The sequence below is a fragment of the Callorhinus ursinus genome, unplaced genomic scaffold (genome assembly GCF_003265705.2).
Source record: "Callorhinus ursinus isolate GAN/ISIS: 27379988/994484 unplaced genomic scaffold, GSC_fseal_2.0 scaffold1, whole genome shotgun sequence".
NCBI lineage: Eukaryota > Metazoa > Chordata > Mammalia > Carnivora > Otariidae > Callorhinus > Callorhinus ursinus.
This window is the reverse complement of record NW_027397063.1, coordinates 110,955,438-110,977,437: the sequence shown is the minus strand read 5'-3', so window position 1 is coordinate 110,977,437 and position 22,000 is coordinate 110,955,438. Positions and strand designations below refer to the sequence as shown.

Sequence of the window (22,000 nt, the reverse complement as noted above, 5' to 3'; positions counted from 1 at the left end):
CCAGCCCCCACCCCGCCGTCGCACCAGGTACGGTCTGGGCCCCGCGCGGCCGTCGTGCGTCCCCCGCCCCCGGTCCCGCCGCCGCCCTCCCGAGGCCTCTTACTCCGCGCGGCGGTTCCCCGGCCGCCCGGGCCCACGGGCTGAGGGTCGGGCCAACCCCTTCCCAGACCCGCTGCGTCCGCTACCCCGCGCCGGGGGCGGGCCGGGCCGGCAGAGCCGAGCCGCCGGCGTCCATTTTCTGGGCGGTGCTGTGTGGCGCAGCGGCCGGACTCGCGGGTCCGGAAGAGCCATGGACCCCTGGGGGAACGCGCTGGCGCTGGAGCAGTCGAGCCCTGTAAGTGCCATTCGCAGGGTCTGTGTGCGGGGCTGGGTGGGCGAGGTGCGGCCTGCGGGCGCGGGGCCCCGGGCGCGACCAGCCTGACCCCTCCTCTTCTCAGGAAGGAGCCCCGAAACCTGGCTGGCAAAGGCTGGCGCAGGGCTGTGAGCTCCGCGAACGCTGGAAAGCCGAGCTGCTGCAGGGACCCAGCGGCCGCAGGTGCCCGGAGCCGGGGGCCTGCGCCTCAGCGGGGAGAAGGGGGCCAACTGCAGACCCGGGCAGGTGGCGCCGCATCTCGTGGCCCAACCGCTTGACTGTGCAAGAGGTCCGGGGGCGGGGGGAGAAATGCGCACCCAAGGGCTGGGGACCTTAGGGCTCAGGTCCAGCAGGCTCAGGAACTGCGCTGACAGTCACAGCTCCCCTGGCTCCGGCCTGCGACTGGGACTCCAGTCCCGACCCAGTGGGAACCTGATGATTTTCTTGGTTCAACACCAAGCCCCTGGAATTGAATGGGACGTGCAACGGCAGGGCCCTGCCCCCAGGGGTTTGCAATCTCAGCCTCTTACTTTTGCAAGGAGTTAGGTCTGTTCTGTTGGTACAACACAACCGCCCGCTGTAAGCTGCTGCTTTGCAGGGTGTATAATAAATCACCCGAGATTTTAGTGTGTCCGGGATTCCACTTATTAAGTCTTGCTCTGCTGTAGGTAAGTGACTAATTCCATTCTGGACTGTGGCCCTAATTGAATATTCCTTTTAAGGATCCATTATAGATGATATATGTTATGGTGCCTTATACATATTTTAAAGGTTAAAGACTTTTCTCCCAATTACGAAGCTCAGCTACTCCTGTTTGGTTCGCATGTCTAAAAAGCAGAGGAGAATTTAGTCCGTGGTTTCAGAGAAACTTCTGGTGAGGTACTGTATGTAAGTGTAGTGTTTCTCCAACAAGAGTAGGGACGCATTAGAAGATTGTGGAATCAGTTTAGTGGGTTACTACAGGAATTTTTTAAAAAGATATAAAATACGTAATTCAATATAGAAAAGAGAACAGAAAATATCAGAGTGCATTGCATTAAGAGTAAGTGTTGTTTTGAGACTTTGGGGTTTATATAGTGTAATTTTTTTTTTAAATGGTAGGTCACTGCCACAAAGTTTTTAAAACACTTGTTTACAGGTTAATAACCCAAGCTTTGGAGTCAACTGAACCTGGATTTAAGTCTCAGATCTTACATAAACTACCTGTGTGACCTTGAATAGATTCCATGACCTTTCAGAGCCTCTTTTTCTGTAGCTATAAAGTAGGGAATGTCTCCTACATCGGAGGGGTATTATGAAGACTATATGAGGTCACATATGTCAGTATTTTGCTCAGTGCTTGACTTAAGAGTAGGTGTTCAAGACACATGGTAATTGTAATTACTATTGTTGCTGAAACATCAAATCCTGGCAGCCAGTCATGGGACACTGTGTTTTTTCTTCCCTTCTTTCTTTCTTTTTTAGGTCTTGATGTGGAGGAGATGGAGGACTCAGAACCAAGAATTTCCGAGTGATTCCTTCCAAAGCACAAGAAACTAACTGTTAGTGCTGGTGTGTTCTAACTGAGGTAACTGAATTTGTGTTTCTCCTTCATCTGTATGAAATAAAAAAGGGTTTTCCTGAGGGACTGCAGGATTCCCAAGGGGCATATGATTTGTGCCAGCGATCTACCAGATTGGGGGATTACAGAGTGACAATGACATTTAAGTGAACTGTTATTAAGGAGACAGGAGGCCCCTGTGATGAAGGGGGGACTAAGTGAAACAGGGCTTCAGGACAACTGGCCTCTCATTCCAGTTCTGCCAGTGACCGTCGTGGGAGCTTCTGTAAATCTCTTCATAGATCTCTAGCTTGTCCAGACTGGAAGGGGCCACAGACATCATTGAGGCCCAGAGAGTTTAAATGGCTCTTCAGGGTAACCCAGTGGGCTGGGGCCCAGGCAGGATGACACTCGGATCTCCATTGCTCAGTCATGTAGCTCAGAGGCTACCGGAGGGAGAGCACCATGCTAGGCCCTGAGAGTACACATGTGAAGAGCCCACCCCCCGGGATGCTTGCAGTTCATGTAGACAAGAACTGACAGCCCAACAAAATGCTGTTTTGTTTTGTTTTGTTTTTTAATTCCTCACAATACCCCTACAAGGTGTAAAGAAGAACAGATGTGAAGGAATAAAGTGTGAAAATGCAGACAGGTCATGGAGGGCTTTATATCTCATACTACATGTGTGGTGCACATTCTGTATGCAAAGCACAATGCTAGGACCACAAAGTTCAAGGCAAAGTGCTGGCCCTTGAGGAGTCTGCAGCCTAAACTCCGAAGAGGCAGTCAGTTGGGCAGTGCCTGATGTTCACCCCTCCTTCACCTGCCTCTCCAGCAGTCAGCGTGGGATCTGTTAACAGGAAGAGACCTGAGTAGCTGACATTTCACAGTTCTTGCCTTTTGATGCAGTTTTTCATTTTTTTCAAATTTAACCTATACTTCCATCTGATTACTAAAACTGATACTTTCAACTTATAAACAATAGTAAGGTCTTCTCTGAATTAATTCATTGATTTGTTCACTCAACAAATGTATATTAAACTCCTTCAAGGCACTTGGGTATTCAAGACCAAGCATACTGTATTTTTACAATCATGGTATTAATCATGTTCAATCTCTTAGCAAGGAATTATTTGTCCAACTGTTAGAGATTTGCTGTTGTTAACATACTAGAATATCAGCTCCAAGGAAGTTTGAGATTGACCCATAAAGGATACATAGATCTTTAAAAATCTTGAAATCCTAAGAAAGGAATTTCTTCTTGGGGCACCTGGGTGGCTCAGTCGGTTAAGCATCCAACTCTTAATTTTCGCTTAGGTCCTGATCTCAGGGTTGTGACCCAACCCCCATTGGGCTCCATACTGGGTGTGGAGCCTGCTTGATTCTCTCTCTCCCTTGGCCCTCCTTCCCCCCCAAAAGGAAAGGAATTTCTTCTCTTTTAAATTTTGATTTCGCCATTACTGTCACCTGCTTATAGAGGTCTTTTGTTTGTACACTTAACCAGTAGACATAGAGGAAAGCAGTTTGGCAAGGGGGCTTTCTTTAACTTGAAATGCTCTCCTCTTCTAGCTTTGTAGGCTACTCAGGACTAGAAGTGTTCAAAGGTAAAGCAATTTAAGAGATACTCTAATTTACAGAGTACAAAGTTAGAGAGCTCCAATAATTGCATTAAGCAACAGAAATCAGTTTGTAAGTCTTGAATGCTGCTTGTAATAAACTTAACTCCAAATAGAACAAATGAGATGTTGAATGTGAATGTGCTTTGTAAACTTCTAGGAGTTCTATAAATGTCATACAGCAAATATTTATTGAGTGCCTACATGAGTACATTATTGTGCTAGAGGAAACAGAGGATTCAGCAGCAAAAAGATCTGGGTCCTTCCCTCTCAGACCCTGTTATGTAGATGAGGAAATAGCATATGCAGAACACCGTGTGGTAAATGCCTAAAAAGATAGTTTGGTAATTCGAAAAGGAAGAGGTCTCCTTTACCTCTAGGAGTCAAGGGACTCTTTTTTGAGAAAAGGCATTTAAGCAAGTCCTTGAAGGATGTAGAGTTTCCATAAAAGAGATGGGGAGAAGGGGCACTTGGATGGCTCAATCAGTTAAGCATCCAACTCTTGATTTTGGCTCAGGTCATGATATCAAGCCCCATATAGGGCTCTGTGCTCAGCAGGGAGTGTGCTTGAGATTCTCTCTCTCCCTCTCCCTCTGCCACCCCCTTTAAAGTAAATAAATAGGGGCACCTGGGTGGCTCAGTTGATTAAGCATCTGCCTTCTGCTCAGGTCATGATCTCAGGGTCCTGGGATCGAGCCCTGCGTCTGGCTCCCTGGTGAACGGGGAGTCTGCTTCTCCCTCTTCCTCTGCCCCTCCTCTCCAGCCCCCCATCCCTGCTCATGCACACACTCGTGTTCTGTCTCAAATAAATAAAATATCTTTTATTTTTTTAATTTTGTTTATTTTTTAAAGATTTTATTTATTTATTTGAGAGAGAGAGAATGAGAGAGAGCACATGAGAGGGGTTAGGGTCAGAGGGAGAAGCAGACTCCCTGCTGAGCAGGGAGCCCGATGCGGGACTCGATCCAGGGACTCCAGGATCATGACCTGAGCCAAAGGCAGTTGCTTAACCAACTGAGCCACCCAGGCGCCCCTAAATAAAATATCTTTTAAAAAGATAAATAACTCTTTTAAAAAAGAGAGATGAGGAGAAGGCATTTGAGATAGGAAGACTAGCAGGAGAACAAGAGAGCATGGACCATATTCAGGGAAAGGTAGTGAGTCCAACTGAGTTAGAACTGGCCTATACAGGCATCAAGTGGGAAATAAAACTGAGAACATTCAGTGGCAAACAATAATGGTCTTGTAAGTCCAGCTGGGAAATATGAATGTATTAAACCAATAGGAGTCTATTGAATATATTTGAACAGGGGAGTGTCACAGCTATGCATCAGGGGCAAGCTCTTGTGAGTAGCTCATGGGGAGAGCGATAGGGAGGAAAGGCAGGGCAGAGACCAGTTAGAAGGCTCCCACAGTCCATCAGGGAAAGGGGGGAGTGTGGGAGGGGAAGATGTGAAATGGGAAAGGAACAGATGCAAAGGAAAGAACACCATCTGACATCTCAGTGAAGAAGGAGTAACTAAAGCTGCCACTGAGGTCTCGCCCAGAGTGCTGCCGGTGAGGGAAACTTCAAAGGTGGATAAGGAGCTGCATTTCAGAGGTGCTGAGTTGGAGGTGGTGACAGCCCCCAGGGGGCTTTGTGCCACAGAGGAAAGCTAGAGCTAGCTTGGGAGTCATTAGATATAAGAAAAAGTCAGGAGGTGGGAGAAAAGATTTTCTAGAGAGAGAATATAGGGAGGCAAAGGTTGAGGATGGATCCTTATGAGAAAAGAAGGAAGGACCTAGGGAGGACCCAGAGAGAAGTCTGGCAAGGGAGAAAGGAAGAACTGCAAGAGAGCAGGACTCCAGCAGCCAGCCAGCAGAAGGGATTTCCCAGTGGAGGGAGCCGGAAGTGTCAGATGATGGCGGAGGGCGGGGGGTGCTGAACTCAGGACGCCATTGGATCAACAAAGGCTAGATCATGTTTGTTGGCACTTCTGTTTTTGAGGTAATATGACTTGCTGAATGAATATTAAATGGGTTCATTTCTAAGAATTTGTAGTTTGCACAAATCAAGAATCACTGTTAAATTTGATCCTAGCTAGCCCCCCAAAACACTTTTTTTTTTTTTTAGGATTTTTTTTATTTGACAGCGAACACAAGCAGGGGGGAGTGGGAGAGGGAGAAGCAGGCTTCCCGCTGCGCAGGGAGCCCAATGCGGGGCTCCATCCCAGGACCCTGGGATCATGACCTGGGCCAAAGGCAGACGCTTAACAACTGAGCCACCCAGGCGCCCCCCAAAACACTTCTGATTACTAAAAATACAGCTTTTAAATGTGGTTTTGATAGTAATCATTTGTACACTTTATTCTGTTGTGAGCAGACAGACCAGAGAATATCTGTTGATAGGATAAGTTCTTTAAGAACTACATTTCTGTTGATGCAAGAGGTTTGCTAAAAGTAATTTAATTCCTTTGCCTTTTACTAAATGGCTAATGTATGATGTATGTATGTGTGAGAGAGAAAGAGAAAGAGTGTGTGTGTATGTGTGTGTGTGTTTTCATGGGCATATGAGCTTAATACAATGGAATGAGAAGACTGGGGTCAGATAAATCTAGTTTCACAACCTCACCGGGCCATTTTCCAGGCTTGTGACTTCAGAAACGTTACTCTCTGTGTAAGTCTAACTTTTTCCATCTATAACTCAAATAAGATTATTTTGAAGATTGAGAAACATGTAATTTGGTCAGGATCTGTACCATAGTAGGAAGTTAATAAATGTTGATTTCCTTCCCCTTACAACCTTGTATAGGTATGTAAATTTCTGTGTAAGATGCCTCTATACACAAAGCCTTATCTTTATGACTCATTTTAATGTGTTGATTTTATCATGGAAAGAGCATTCCTCCCGCTGTAGCTAATCTATCCCGTGATAATTCAACTGACTGGCAACTAATATGGATAAGAATCCACCTGGGGAATTTATTAAAATGTGGGTTGCCAGGCCCGCAATCCAGAGATTCTGAGGGTGTGGATTTGGGGGAGGGCCTGGGAATCTTCATTTTAAACAGGCAGTGTAAGATGAGGATTAACAAGTGTCAGTTTCTGGGAAGCAGAAGATAGGGAAGACCTGAGCCTTGATATGCTGATTGCAAATCCAGTTTCTTTCTTTTTTTTTTTTTAAGATTTTATTTAATTATTTGTGAGAGAGAGAGCGAGAGAGCACACACAAGTGGGGGAGCTGTAGGCAGAGGGAGAAGCAGGCTCCCCGCTGAGTAAGGAGCCGGATGTGGGACTCGATCCCAGAACCTTGGGATCACGACCTGAGCTGAAGGCAGACGCTTAACCGACTGAGCCACCCAGGTGTCCCTGCAAATCCAGTTTCTATCAGAGCTAGGTCTATGCCCCAGTGTTTTATATTAGTATCATTAACGTTTGTGGATTGTATCTGTATTAAGATAAAAACAGCCCAGCCCCAGATAGTCAAGGCATGCCAGGATTCTCACCCCTCACTGTCTCCAGCTGCAGCACATCCACAGCAGTACCGGGTGACGTGCAGCCCCCAAAGCAGCTTCTCCTCCTGTAGGATAAATGGTGACACCCTGTCCCTGTGCCCAGAGTTTGCAAAAGCGATGTAACTCTAATTGTTGTGACAAATAATATATTTAATGGCGGCAGCATTGCCCAGTGATGCCATTAAAGTATATTTTGACACATTTTTCTATATGACTCAGCGTCCTCTGGTTGGTAAACATCTCTGCTACGTGATTACATTTCTCTGCCTGTCTGCATCTTGGAGTCGTAGAATTTTTAGGCCAGTTCACATTGCTCATCTGTCCCAACCTCATTTTATAGATGAGAAAATAATTGATCCTATTTTTCCTCCTAGTGCTAGCTCTCTTCCTTGCTTATTCACAAGAAAGGATTGAGACATATGTATATTCTTGATTTTTAAGCTATGTAAGGAAAATATAAAACATATTTGACTTGTTCTTATTGAATTGTGCTTTATACTCCCTGCACATAATTTAAAAATCAGATAATGGGAATATATTTTTTAAAATTAGACCGAGTCCTTTTATAATGTTGTTGGCATTCTGTTGATGGTTTGCTGCTTTTGGAGGATGCCAGTAGCCTGGAGCCTTCCTAGAAATACGAATTTCTGTCTGTTCCCATAGAGCCCAAGGGGGAGAAGATGGAGCAATTTTCATGAAATGAGTTCTATACCTTATGTGCATTATTTCAGGCATCTGAGGAGAATGTTAGAATAACCTGGTGTGGTGGAAATTGAGGCAAAGAGGCTCAGTAATGCAGCTGATGAGATTTTCACACCCTGGGGTCTGACTCCAGAGTCCAGCCTCTTCTCTCCATACCCCATGTTGTTTCCCCAACCACAGAGAGAGAATATGAAATAGATCACTGTTCCTGATTTTAGCTTAGGGACTCAGAGACCCTTGTCCCTGATATTACTGTAACCTCAGAATTTTTGACAAGAAGCAGGTGGAGCTAACTTGAAATTTTTCAACAAGTAGCAGCTATGTGCCAGGTACCAGCTCAGGACCCCCAACTTGTGGGGCCTCCTCATCTCCCCCAACTGTCCTTATCTATTTTGTCCATGTGCTACTTCAGGCTTTCCTTTTAAAGTGAAGACACCAGTGGATTTCTACACTGATGAGACCCATCGATTTGTGTCTTGTTATAGCTCTTACTGTCCCTATGCAGGGCTCAGTGTTCCCAGAATCACTGTGCCAGTTGAAAGTTTGGAACAGTTCCTTGGGGGATTGCCTAGAGGTGCTCAGCAGGTGTTTGTTGATGACCCTCTAAGGCCCTCAGGAAGGCTACGGTGGGGGAGAGGGAAAGAGCCCAGAGCCCTGCAGAGGGAGGTTGGAGGAGATACAAAACATCATGGTGTGAGAGACCAGACCAGACCCGTGGTGGTGTGAGCCACTGCACACTCTAAGTTGACTTTGTGCACAGAAGCACAAAGCACAGCATTCTGGTCTGACCCACTGTGCAACCTTGGGAAGGAGAGTCGTGTAACTTTGCTGGCTTGGTTTCCTCATCTGAAGGTTTGGCTCAACGATGACCAAGGTTTCTTCTAGCTCTGAGATGCAGTAATTTGGTTCCCTCTCCAGCAGAGAAGCAGAGGTGCTGGGACCAGCAGGTGGAAAGGTGGGGTGAGAGTTAACTCTACGTTTGAGGTCTGCCAGGGGTCCTGATTTCAGAGTTCCCTCCGACTCTTCTCATAGATAGACTAGTACCAGCCAGGCTTTGGGGGTTCTGCTTTTACCTTGTATGCTTTTGAAGAAAGCGTGTGAATTTAAGGGTGGGAGATTGTTTGTTTTGGAGAAAATTAGGATTCTTACAAAAGACGGAGACTGGCTGGGAATCAATCAAGAAATGATAAAATGGGAGGGAGGGAATCAAGGTTTTCAAATTTTGTGGCTAGAAAGAACCTTAGGAATAAACTAGCCCAACCTCCTCACGTTCTGGATAAGGAGACATCAGAAGGATTTACTCAAGATCACACAGGTAGTAGCAAACTGGGAAGAGAACCCGGTGTCCAGTGCCCAGTCTAGTACATTGTCTGCAGAAGCAGGTGGGACCCTGTCTTAAGGCAGGTGATCAGGAGAACAAAAGATGGCAGTCAGCAGGCAGAGCTTAAAGAGGGGCTGAAGCTGTTCTGTTGGAGAGAGGGGACCATAATGCCAGTTGGGCTTCTAGTACGCAGTTGGGCACCATGATGCAAAACTTCCATCCTGTTCACCACTTGGATCCTTGTCAATTAAAGTAGTCAAGAGGGGCACCTGGGTGGCTCAGACTGTTAAGCGTCTGCCTTCGGCTCAGGTCGTGACCCCAGGGTTCTGGGATCGAGCCCCACATCAGGCTCTCTGCCCAGCAGGGAGCCTGCTTCTCCTTCACCCTCTGCCACTCCCCCTGCTTGTGCGCTCTCTCTCTCTGTCAAATAAATAAATAAAAATTTAAAAAATATATTAAAAAAATTAAGCAGTCAAGTAAATGTCTTTTTAAACTGGGAGAGGCAGAAGGTGGTTTCCTATTTTTTAAAGCACTTTTTTCTCTCATTTCAATGCAAATTGCTGAGCTTAAAATTACTTAGTTTTGAGAGGAATCAAATATTTTCTGAAGACTATGAAGAGGGAGACCCAACTTGCACTGGTCTGCATGTATTCTGCCGGCCACTTTTATGCCATTTGTTTATCCCATGCTGCATTTTCATGAGAAATCTAGTGGCCATTTAAATCCTGGAGGAACATCCTGGAGTTATTTCAGCAATCCATGAAGGTAGGCTTTGTGCAAGGTGAGATAGATAGGAGCTGTCACTTCCTTCCTGCTTTGTGAGTTGGATATTGTTTCTAGGCCCCATTTTGTTTGTGTTATTTTTCCTGTTCGTGTGTTAGAACAACTTCTGATTATTTGTAGAGTTGATTACAATTAGATAATAAGACCACCAATTCAGTAAAAACAAAGCTGAATTTATTATCTTGCCAGGCAAGAGAGACCCACCACATTTGGAATGACAGTCTCCCCAAACTTGTATGCATGTTCATGTAGGCACAGAGATTGCTGATTAGCTCTGTTAGGTTGATTCGCTTCTAGACCAAAGAGAGGATTTCCTTTTTGAAAAAATCTGCTCAGCGGAGTGCCTCGGTGGCTCAGTCGGTTGGGGCATTCGACTCTTGATTTCGGCTCAGGTCATGGTCTCGGGGTCGAGGGATCGAGCCCTGGGTGGGGAATGTGCTTGGGATGCTCTCTCGCCCTCTGCCCCTCCCCCTGCTCGTGCTCTAAATAAACAAATAAATAAATAAAATCTTTAAAAAAACAAAAAAAACCAAAACTCATCTAATCAGCATTCTGGTCTGTCCCTGCTTATACCGGCTTATTCTGGTCTTGAAAGCCCTGACGCGAGCTCAGAGAGCGAGGCTCCTCAAGGGCGCGGCGCTGTCTCTGTGCTGGTGGGTGGAAGCCGCTGACGGTCTCCCAGGAGCCAAAGTCATGCCTGCCTCCTGGTGCCTGCGGCGGAACCATACCTTGTGTGGTGTGTTCCGCCCTCCCCTTGGACTAGCGGGAGTTCCACCTTTGCTTTCGCGGGAGGACCCCCTTGCGGAAGCAGAAGACAACGAGGATAGATGGAAAAAGCCACGAGTGGCAGAGACATGAAGCCCCGAGGAGGATTTTACTGAGACGTTAGAGAACTGGCCTACACTGAGTGCTGTGCTCAACAGGGTTAAAAAGAGAACCCGACCTTTAAAATTTGTCCTGTCAAGGTCTAGCAAATCTGAAGTTTCTTTAGCCACTGCACACTCTAAGTTGACTTTGTGCACGGAAGTACTGTCGATTACCTGGGAAACACATGTTTTCCTAAACGAATGTGCACTGCAGAGTGAGTCTCGTACCCTGTTTTGTTGTATATTTAACATTCTTCATATCTGGTTTTGGTTTTGACATTTTCAGGAAATCACTCAAGAGCTTTTTGCCACTCCTGAATCATCTATTTTAAGACTTTCTTTTCTATTTATTGTTACGAGTTTCTGATAAGGTGATTTGTGCGTCTCTATTTTAGGAAATACTTTTTGAGGCCTTTTTTAATGAAGTTTAGATGGGAGTCTTCCCTCTGATCCTCGACGCTACCTTACATTAAAAATGACCTATTTCTTCGCCCCATGAGGATCCCTTGCTTAGGGAGGATAAAAAAAGTCGGGTGATTAGTCATTGTGGCGTTCAGCAAACAAATCCTCTGGAGGCCTTGATTCGTGTTACTGGTCAGAATAAAAGGTTGTATCTGCCCCTAGACAGTTACTGTCGTGAAAGGTAAGTGCTGTGTATTCGCAGAAGGTCCCTGGAGTGTCCTGTTTGTTGTGTTCAGGCTTCTAAACCCGGTGGCCATTTTCTATGAGTTTGAATCCCTGTGAGAAGCTCCTCCCCCTGTGGAGTCTCAGCATTTGTTTTCTAAAATGAAAGCACAAGCAAGAGACTCGAGCTGTTGTTCTGCAGAACAGCCTGTTCTTCAGATTTTTTTTTAGATCAGTATATTTAAAAGCGTAAGTTTTTAAACAGCCTATTGTGGGTTTCTATCTGCAGTGGCTTTGTGTTTGTTTGGGGGATTTCACTGTTTTGGTGGAGACAGATTATCTATTGCTGTGATTGTTCCCTGGCCCCCACCCCCACCCCCCAAGATACTTTGGGTCCACCAGGTGAGCAGGGGGAGCTATTCGGATACCTGACTCCTGCCAGAAACCTTCCTTCAGCTTCAACGCAGTGTCTTTTGGAGTGAAATTGGCAGAAGCTCCCCGGGACTCAGTTCCTTTCATAGTCTTCCCTCCTCCTGCCTTTTCCACCCATCAGTTTTCCCCAGGCGATTTCTTTTGTCTAAACCGTAGCGTGTCCATTTGTGTGACCAGCCAGAGTTTTTGCAGCATTTCCACAGCGCAGAAGCTCCTGTGCCTCTCGCTGTGCGTCTGGCCTACCGATGGGCTTGCCTGACAGCTCTGCCAGTCACCTGTGTCTCCTGGACCCGGGGAGGAGGTGACTGTTTCACAATCCCATGCCGCCTCGGGGAGCTGTGCTGCCATGCCTGGCCTTGCTCCAGAGAGCGCAGTGTTGCCAGCGGTGGCTTCAAACTGGAAAAATGGGAGGGGGAAGAGAAATGATGGGAAACATGGGAGGAGGAAACGTGTGTGCCAGAAAAGTACGTCCGTGGACTTGAATACATGAGAGCTCAGGTCCGTGAACGTGCTGTCTGTGCATTGGCATCTTACCGGGTGGGGGGAAAGCACTGTGAACCATGGGCTGTTTACTGACAGTGGGGAGGAAGTGGGGGCAGAACAGGGCAAGAGCATCAGCAGCTTTTCTCCTGGAGGCCCCGGACCAGCGTCGGAGGCCAAAAGGATCAGCTCTGCATCCCCACCCCCACGCCAGGGTCTCTAGAGCAGAATCTGCTTCCTCGGGTTGACCACCATTTTTCTACTGAGTAGTTCGCAGAGATTCCCTGGAGACACTTGTGTTCTTGGCGGATATGCTTTATTGTGTCAGTCCCTTTGTCTGAAGCCCGGACTGCTAGGTTGTCCTCGCTGCATTTCTGTGGTCTAGTTTTTCGAATTGTTATTTGTGTGACGCGGTGGTGAAGCGTGGTATGGTCCAGAATACTCCGACCCAATAAGGAGCTACAGGTAAAGGCCTATGCATTCTCAACAATTATTGCTGCCCGCACTACATCATCTGCTAACGATGAGTATAGAGCCTCTTTTGAAAAGGAAAGCCGGTGCCTCCAAGAGTATAAATCTGAATTTGTGGAGCTCAAGCTGACCTTAGGGTTAAAGTGACTTTTGGAGCAAAGTGAAGAGTTTGTTCTCTGCCACTGTGCCCCCTAGGATTCATATATTAAGAAATTTTCCACATGGGCGTGAACAAACTGGAGGAATCCTGAAGAAATATTCTGTGACCCAAATATATTCCGTGTCATGGCTTCTCACCACCTGTCTTTCCTTAAGATGGAATACTTCAGTAGTTTCAGAAGCTTGAATACTGATACCACATAAATTTTAGGAGGACAGTGAATCCCTGTACAGAGACTGGAACCTTGTAGGTAGAATAAAACTTAGAAGTGGTTTATACTTATGTTATTGTAGATTAGGGTCTAGAGATACATACAGGGGCAGGAAGAGAATATGAACATTCAATGTGGGCTGGGTATAAGAAGATGGAATGGCAAAATGGTGACGAAATGGTGGCATGACATTTTTTTTGAAATACTGTAGGGCCAGAAGAAACCTCTCTGCAGGCTGAATCCAGCCCCTGGGCTACCCTCATGCCAGTTAGAGAGCCACACCATCTGACTCAGCCCACCAGTCTGCATTTCCTCGGTGGCAGCCTGCCCAGTCTTTTCCTGCAGAGCACTGGGCTTGAAGTTCTCCAAGACCCATCCCAAGGAAAAGTCATGGCCATTGAACCTTCTCCATGTCACAGCAAATAAGGGAGCCACTTTGGAGATAAACTGTGTCCGTGTCATACAGGCCAAGCGATTTGTCAGTAGAATCAGCAGCAAAACACAGCATGTATGTCCAAGGACATCTGGAGGACATCTGGGGAGGCATCAGACACAGCAGCCTTGATTAAGCTGCTCAGTGCGCCACGTGCCCATCTCAGGATAGAACAGGAAGAACCCACCAAAGGAAGCCACTCCCTGTTCAGGCATGTTACTCCCAAGGCAGTGGAACGGAGCCAAGACTGCAGAGGCTAACCTGGTTGGCACTGGGCCATGGGGTGACAGTGAAGGACAGCAGGCGTTTTGCCATATACCTAGTCTCTGGTGTTGACTGGCTCGGCCCAGATGCTTTCTGAAATACCAAGCAGTTAGCCACTTCCTAACTATTTCCAGACGGGGACAGTGTGAGAATTGGCCTCTGTCTCTGTTGACACTTGATTGACCTTTTGCACATCCTGGAATTTATAATGCCTTGCCTTTTTTCTCAGTCTCTTTTCACCACTCCTGTTTTCCTTAGCTCTATTGGAGCTGAGTCATAATGTCTATAAAGCACTTTAGCACAGGGCCTCACATGTAGAAAGTTCTTACTGGCATTGGCATCATCATCCTCACCATCATAACAATTATCGTTTCACCAGCCAGTAAGGGGACTTGTTTTGTTTTGTTTTGTTTAAAGATTTTATTTATTTGAGAGAGAGAATGAGAGACAGAGAGCATGAGAGGGAAGAGGGTCAGAGGGAGAAGCAGACCCCCCGCTGAGCAGGGAGCCGGATGTGGGACTCGATCCTGGGACTCCAGGATCATGACCTGAGCCGAAGGCAGTCGCTTAACCAACTGAGCCACCCAGGCGCCCAGGGGACTTGGTTTTCTTAAACTTTCAACTCAGCTGTGTACCTCAGCTGTCTCCGCTCTGATGTAAACGAAGATGGACCACATGTAAGTGGCCCACTGCGTCAGAAAGTGCACTGCACGAGATGCCCAGCTGACTCGTGCACATTAATGCGTGGGGGACACTGCTGTAGATGGCGATGTGAAGCACAGGGAGAGACTTGCAGAAAGACCAGTCCTTATGGGTTTGCTAGCTAGGGGATACTTTGGGACAATCTTAGCGGCTAGGGGCTGGGAGATGTGCCTTTTACATTATACCGTCGGAATATATGATGGGGTGGTTTTGACCACACTAGGGAATCTGATTCTGAAGGCTGGTGCTCCCTGGCTGTGACTTTAACCTGAACATAGCACCTGGTTCCTTTCCACCCTCCCCACCCCCCACGGCCCTTATGGCCATGCAAACCGTGTTGCCAAGAAGGCAAGTTCCTGTGGTAAGAGGCCAGAAAACCTTCGTGTGTCAAGGAGGCAACCCACATCTTTATAACGTAGGACTGCCGTGCTGGAACGCATAGCAGTGTGACAATGGGGAGTGATGGGCTCTCATCAAGGACTGGGGGACTCTGGTAGGTGTGAGAAGGGAGGCATAACTGAACCTTCTTTAATGGTGGTGACTGAGAGTTTTGCCTGCTCCTAAGGAAACATTCTGAGAGATAGAAATAACCAGTCCCGATAACCAGTGCTGCTTCGGTGACGTGTCTGGACTGGAAGCTATTAGGGTGGTGAGAACAAAATGGCCACAGTATCTTAGAGACGAAATCCTAACTTCCTATCAAATTAATTTAGTTTAAAAAGTGAATTAACGGAAAGTCTTTCCAGTCTTTCAAAGCTTTCACCTGTGTTTTGAGGGTGTAACGTGGTGTAGCATTTTGTTAATTTATGACTGGGGTGATTTTTTCCAGTCTGCATGGTGCTTTCAGATGGCCTTGTGCCCTGCACACTGAGTGGCCTGGGGTCCCTTGGGCAGCATAAGACTTGGAGGTGCAGCTATAGATCTTAGCCCCACGACAGCTCTCTCTCTTCCTCTTCTTCCTGCTACTGCCAGGGAACTTAGCTGTGAACTCTGGATCTCAGTTCCCTCTCCCATTTATCCAGAGGAGTTGTTGCCATGGTGTCTGTGGTAGGTTGAATGGTGGCCCCCAAAAGATACGTTCATATCCCAATGGCTGTGAATATGACCTTGGAATCTTTGCAGTTGTAAGTTAGCTAAGGATCTTGAGATGAGCTCATCCTGGCTTGTGGGGTGGGCCCTGAATCCAAAGACAAGTGGCCTTATAAGAAACACACAGAGGAGCAGCACATAAGGAAGAGAAGGCCATGTGAAGACGTAGGCAGAGATTAGAGTGACAAAACCACAAACCAAAGACTGCCTGGAACCACCAGAAGCTGGAAAAGGCAAGGAAAGATTGTCCTCCAGAGTCTTCAGTGACACCTTGATTGCAAACTTCCAACCTCCAGAAATGTGAGAGAATCAATTTCTGTTGTTGTTAAGTCACCATGTTTGTGCTAACTTGTTACAGCATTATTAGGAAGCTGATAACAGTGTCTAGTCCTAGTCTTGATTCAGAAATGCCTGGGAACTTGTTAAAAATCGATTTCTGGGGCTTGACCCCTGACCATTCTGATTCTGTCGGTGTGGGGTGGCATCCAGAAATCAAAGTTGTTTTCTGTTGTTGTTTTATTTTAAGATTTCATTTATTTATTTGACGGAGGGGGGGAGAGAGCAGAAGGGGGGGGGGGGGGGGGGGGGGAAGCGGGAGAGGGAGAAGCAGGCTCCCCGTGGAGCAGAGAGCCCAATTCAGGGCTCGATCCCAGGACCCTGGGATCATGACCTGAGCTTAAGGCAGATGCTTAACCATCTGAGCCACCCAGGTGCCCCCAAACTAAAGTTTTTAATAAGGGCCACCAGGTGATTCTGATACATCTGTTACCCCTCGGTAGTGGTATTCCCCCAGCTCCTTCTGTTTGTCCACTCTACCTTCCTTGGACCATTTCCCTGCTCGTGTTCTCGACCACCTCCAGTGTGTCAGTGCAGTGCACATCTGAATCTTCAGCCCAGTTTCCTTTCTATTTTGGATGCCTGTTGATTGAGGGCACCACCTGCATTTCCCACAGGCTCCTGAGGGAGCACAGACTTCATTATCCTCCTCATAAACCAGCTCTTTGATCCGGTTCCCTACCTGCCAGTGGCACATCAAGGTAATGGACCTGGGGTGTCAGCCTTCATTCTTCCCTCTCTCGCTCGCTCTCCTCTGATTTCCATTGAGTTGATTCTTCCATCCAAATAGCTTTCAAATCTTTCTCCCTCGTTCATTCCCTACCTTCTCCTCGCCTTCTTTGTAGACTCCCTCCAGACGTCCTTCTCACCAAATGGTTCCCAGAATGATCTGTCTGCAAACTTGCCAAATGATTCCCGCTTAAAATCTTTTAAATGACTCACCCGTGTCCAGGCTGCTCAGAATCATCTGGAAATCTTTTTTCTTTTTTTTTAATCGCCATACCCAGTATTTACCCAACACCAAACGAATCAGAATCTCCGGTTGGAGCCTAATGTTGGTTCTTTATCCAATTACCATAGATGATTCCAGTATGCAGTTTAAGGTTGAGAACTTCTGGACTAGAGGATAAAATCCAAAGTCTTGGTAACACTCAAAACTCTTGACAACTAGATCCCTGCCAATCTCTCTCTCTCCATCAGGCCCTCCCCACAGCCTGTGCAGCACCCATCCCCCCCTCTTTGCCATTCCCTCCAGGTGTCATTCAGTCTCACACCGCCTTGCCTTTGCTTAGACCTCTGCCTGGAATAAAGGGTTTTCTCTCTTGGATTCCAAAGAAATGCTCCCTGTCTTTCAAGACTTGGTTCCACCTCTCTCTCCCTGACTCTCCTTTCCCAGACTCAGTTTAAGGCTGCATCCTCCAGAGTCCTGGGCACATTTGCTAGAGCACTTTGATTGTCACAGAGGAGCTGTTTGTCTGCATGTCTGTCTCTTCCATTAGACTGTGGGCTCCAGGAGATTGCTCGGTGAGGGAAGAAATAAAGGATTAAACAAGGCCAAGGGGATGAAATAGTGTTTCTGCTTCTCTGAATTATTGGGCCCATGCTACCTTATACTCTCATTAGACACCTGTTAAGAAAACAGAACTCTACTTGGTTGTAATGAATGTAATGAAGTTGTAATAGTCGTGGTGGTTGCATGTAGGGCCACTAGTTGTCTCCATAGTCATTGCTTCATTTAACTAACCCAGTAATCATCTCAGACATCATTCCCATTTTCCAGAATGAATCAAACAAAATGCTTTGTAATCAGGTAATGCAAGATGGCAGAGAACACAGTGGAATGCATGGGTGATCGCCTGGCCAGCAGTGTTAATGGTGTGTAGGCTGGTCAGGAAAAACTGGTTCTGTTGGTCAAAATCGCTCTTGATAAGTAGTCTTTTGAGTGGCACATTCACATTTGGCACTGAATTTGGCATAAAACAAACACAGTCGCTAAACATGTCACTCAAAAGATGAGATGGTGGTTTATATTTGCTAACGTTTGGAGTCACATAAATACAGTCTTCCTTTTAAGTATGCTAGAAGGAGTTTGTGACCCGGAGTCACAAGACCAGGGTTGAAAACCCAACCTTGCCAATTACATGATTACACGTTATGTGGTGTTAGGATTTTGGCGTAATTTTTCTGAGCCTCAGTGTCTTCATCTTTGAAATGGAACTAGTATCTTACAGCTGACAGGGGTGTTGTGAGAAAGAAACTGAAATGGTGTGTTTGAAAGTGATTTGTAAATGGTCTGGACTAAGCAGGAGTAAGGCTGAGTGTCCTTGTCCGTGTTCTGTGTTTGGGTTCAGGAGGTTGGCCTTTGGGAAGTGTCAGGATGCGGAAGGGTGGTGTTCTGCTGGGTCAGTGAACATGGGCCCTGACCTGAAACACTTGCAGGTTGTCTGATTTCCCAGTGGAGCAGAGTACGAGGATGCTCAGCCTCAAAAGAACAAATGGCACGAGCTAGTTAGGGAGGATGTGGGAATGGAGAGAAGTGGTTAGAAAATTAGTCTTGTTGTGCTTACTGAAACAAGAGAGCCGAGAGAATGTAACTGGTCAGGGTTTTGCATTGGTTCACCTGTAACCAAAGGCCAGCCCGGGGACCACAGTTCAACTCCACGGAGCTTGACATCTTGTTCTCTCAAGTAAAAGTTTTCTTTTCTGCAGCTCAGAAGTTTTCTGGATCTCAGTGCAAGAGCTCACTTACCCTGAGGTCTCAGTGTCGTGATTCTGAACATATTACTGCATTAACACAGCCAGAGCTGTTCTTCACAGGATCACTTCCTCAACATATAGATTCAGCCTCCTTCCTCCTCAGAAATGAAACCAAGGCTTTATCTTTTTTATTCGGATAGAATGAAAAATACTTTCCAAGTCCTGATCTTGAAATATGATCTGTGCGGGTGGGGGTGTGTGTATGAGAAGAATAACCACATTCTGCCACTCTCTGGAGGTGGGCACAGAAAACAGTCCGGACTTTTTGTCACAGACGTCGCCATCTTGAACTCAACCTGTAAGTTTCCAGAGCGCAGATGTGTGTGACATGTAAAAAAAATCGGTAGATCTATTATAAGACAGAATTGACATTCTAAAAATATCCCAACACGCTGGGGATGATGAACAAAAGGAACGTTATTAAATTTAGTCAGAATAAATGAGTGAATTTTTGAGCTTCAGTTAAAAAAGTTCAGGCTTGGAAGTTTGGAAGCCAAGGAGGAAGAAGAAAACAAGGGAAGAAAGGAGAACTCCGTGCCAAAAACAGAAACACCTGTATATCCAAAATAAAATCATTTATCGAGCACTTATTATTTGCTTACTATATGCACTTGCCGAGTGCTCAGTTACTCTCATTTAATCCTCCCACACCCTGTGAGGTGTGTAGTACTCGCTCCATCTTACAGATGAGGAGACCAAGGCTCAGGGAGGTCAGGTCCTTTCTGTGGTCATGCTGTTAGTAAGCAGGTCCCAGCCTCTGCCTTCTGAGCATGGTATGGTGAGGCATGTGGAACCAGAAGTCTAGAAACCAGTTTTGGTCGAATCATGAGCTCTTCGGCAAGTCACTGGACTTCTCTGTGCCTCAGTTTTCTCACATCCAAAACGAGAGCCTTGGACCAAACCTAAAGCTCCTTTTGTCTATAAAACCCTTTTTGCAGCGAAATAGCAGAAGCAGCTTGAGATGTTTAGCCCAGCGAGGGGGCTGTGTGGAGTAAACCTTCAAAGGGCTGTTGTGAGGCAGACGTCACAGTTGAGGGCCCCTTCTTTGCTGCCGGTGAGGCCTGCTGCTCTGAGGAGGAAATGCCTGCACTGGGTGGAGCCCTGCCCACCCCCGATCTGAGGACTCTCTGCAAGCCATTTGTGGAGAATTAAGAATGAGTTAGAGTGCAGCGTCCACTAAGAAGCAGACTCTCTTTGCTTTTTGTTACCTAAAACACTCGAGGTCTGTTTATTTTGGAACAAGGCCTACTCATCTGCCCATTTTGAGAAAGACTTGGGGGACTGGAGTATCAACCCCCCAGGACACAAGAGCATTTCTGGGTGTGAATTCAGCACCATCTTGTGGACACAGCTCTCTGGACTGGGGATGGGCTGTGGTCATCAAATGTATAAAAGAACCTCGAAACAACCCTGAAAAAGCTGCGGCTCAGGCAAAGCTCTTTTTAACAGGGGCTGCCTAATCTCCGAGCTGGGAACTGCCTTAGGGAATTTGCTTTTATGACCGTAACCCTGTTGTTAAGCCCATGACACCTGGAAGAGCAGCATGGGCAGACTCAGTGATACAGTAGCCAGACCTTCCCAGGAGCTGTGTTCACTAGGAAGGGCATCTGTGCAGAGGCCTCCTTGGGAGGGAGCCCCAAGCTCCTTCCTCCATGGCCTCCCTTCCCCTGTATCCTGCATCCGGCCCCAGCTCTTCTGGTGCAGAACACCCCCTGCCTGCATTCTCTCCTCCCTGCTGCTACTGATTGCCACTCAGGGCATGACTTCTTTATTGTGCTTCAAGGCCCCCTTCCCAGTGAGGTGAGGATGGACCAGAATGAAGCTGTGAAGAGAACAGAGCACTCAGGTTGTAAAATGCTTTGTCTTCCCTAACTCTGTTTACGAACACTGATGAGGCTGGCTACTTGGACGTTTTTGCCATTTCTGTGTGTGAAGAAACTGAGTAATAATCTAATCTGGGGCTCAGATGACAGTCTGAGGGCAGTCTTGCTCAGCGCCTTTACCCAGAGTGGAAGGAGCAACGTGTGAACCCAGAGAAGCCACTGACCTCTTCTCTGCTTATTCTTCGCGGTAGGGTTGTGTGTGCGGGGCAGGGTGATATCTTTAATGGGCTTGTAGAACCTCCCCTCACCCCCAAAACAACAGTCACTAACTTTGTATTTGGCTTTATGTATCATAATATCAACGTCATTGATGCATGTACTTATTCTTTTAAAGTAAGTGTTCTTTCAATTGCATTACTGTCCTTAGGTCAACATATTCTCCCAAGACCTTAATATAGGAGTTCTTACTATGTTACCCACAGTCCCTTATTTTGCTAAATATTTGTTTTTGCACTTACCTTCCATGAATATTTTTTAGTTAACTTCTTTTCTTTTGGGGTCAGCCTGACTCCCAGCTGCCCAGCCTGTCAGAACTAGTCTTGCTCAGGCTCCCTGGAGGCCCGTGAAGCCTGAGACTCTCCAGGCCACCCGTCTTTCCATTCAGCTTCAGAGAAACCCCTACGTACAAAATGGCCCCTGATTCCAACAACTTCTCAACCAACAAGCAGTAACTTGGTTGCTATTATCAAAATGAGATGGGCTAAAGAAAAGAGTTGTAGGTATTGTTTTCTGGAATTTTCATGGAAAATTAGGGTGAAAAGAGCAGTAGAATGAGATACTACATTTTATCTGTTTGTCTCATCTGATCCTATTAAGCACTAAATTGCACTATTATATCCATTTTGTAGATCAAAAAAAGGTTTGGGGGCGCCTGGGTGGCACAGTCAATTAAGCGTCTAACTCTTGATTTTGGCTCAGGTCATGATCTTGGGGTCCATCGAGCCCTGTGTCGGGCTCCGTGCTCAGTTTGGGGGGGTCTGCTTGAGGATTCTCTCTCTCAGCTAGATAAATCTTTAAAAAAAACCAAACAGGTCTGGAGGTGTTAACTCGTCCAAGTTCATACAGCTAATAAGTGGCAGAACTGGAATTTAAACCGAGGAGTGTGTAAGCAGAGGCCCTGCTTTACTCTCTCGGTCTGAAGATAAAACTGTACAGACAGAGAAAGGACAACCCAGTGGTATGGGAGAAGGAGGGCTTGGAACTATTGACTACATCAGACAATTGTCAAAAATTTTCCTCAAGAACTTCAGTGGAAGCTTGAACTGGAATCCCAAAAAAGTACATAAACATCTTAAACCCCAAATTAACCCAAATTTTTACTTTTTTTTTCTGAACAAACCACAATCTAATGAATCCATTAAACTAAGACATAAACTAAAAAAATTCTAAAATAAAAAAAAAGTGTTCTCTAAAATAAATCATAACCAAACCGACATGGTACTAGATTCCTAGTTTAAAGTAAGAAGGAGGAGGTCCCAAGATGT

General features: G+C 46.4%; 1 protein-coding gene across 18 annotated transcripts in view; it reads left to right on the top strand.

Annotated features, from left to right (window-relative positions):
• ZBTB38 (zinc finger and BTB domain containing 38) overlaps nt 1-22,000 on the top strand; it is a 155,883-nt gene that overhangs the window by 78,253 nt on the left and 55,630 nt on the right. For 14 of the 18 annotated variants that reach the window (XR_012380307.1, XR_012380312.1, XM_073899085.1 and 11 more), the window contains one exon: nt 1,817-1,919. The gene's annotated coding sequence lies outside the window, so the exon portion shown is untranslated. Of the gene's footprint in view, nt 1-97; nt 335-795; nt 1,021-1,816; nt 1,920-2,495; nt 4,290-12,823; nt 14,427-22,000 lie in introns of those variants that run through there. The other 4 variants (XR_012380308.1, XM_025881321.2, XM_073899131.1 and 1 more) reach the window with 4 other exon arrangements.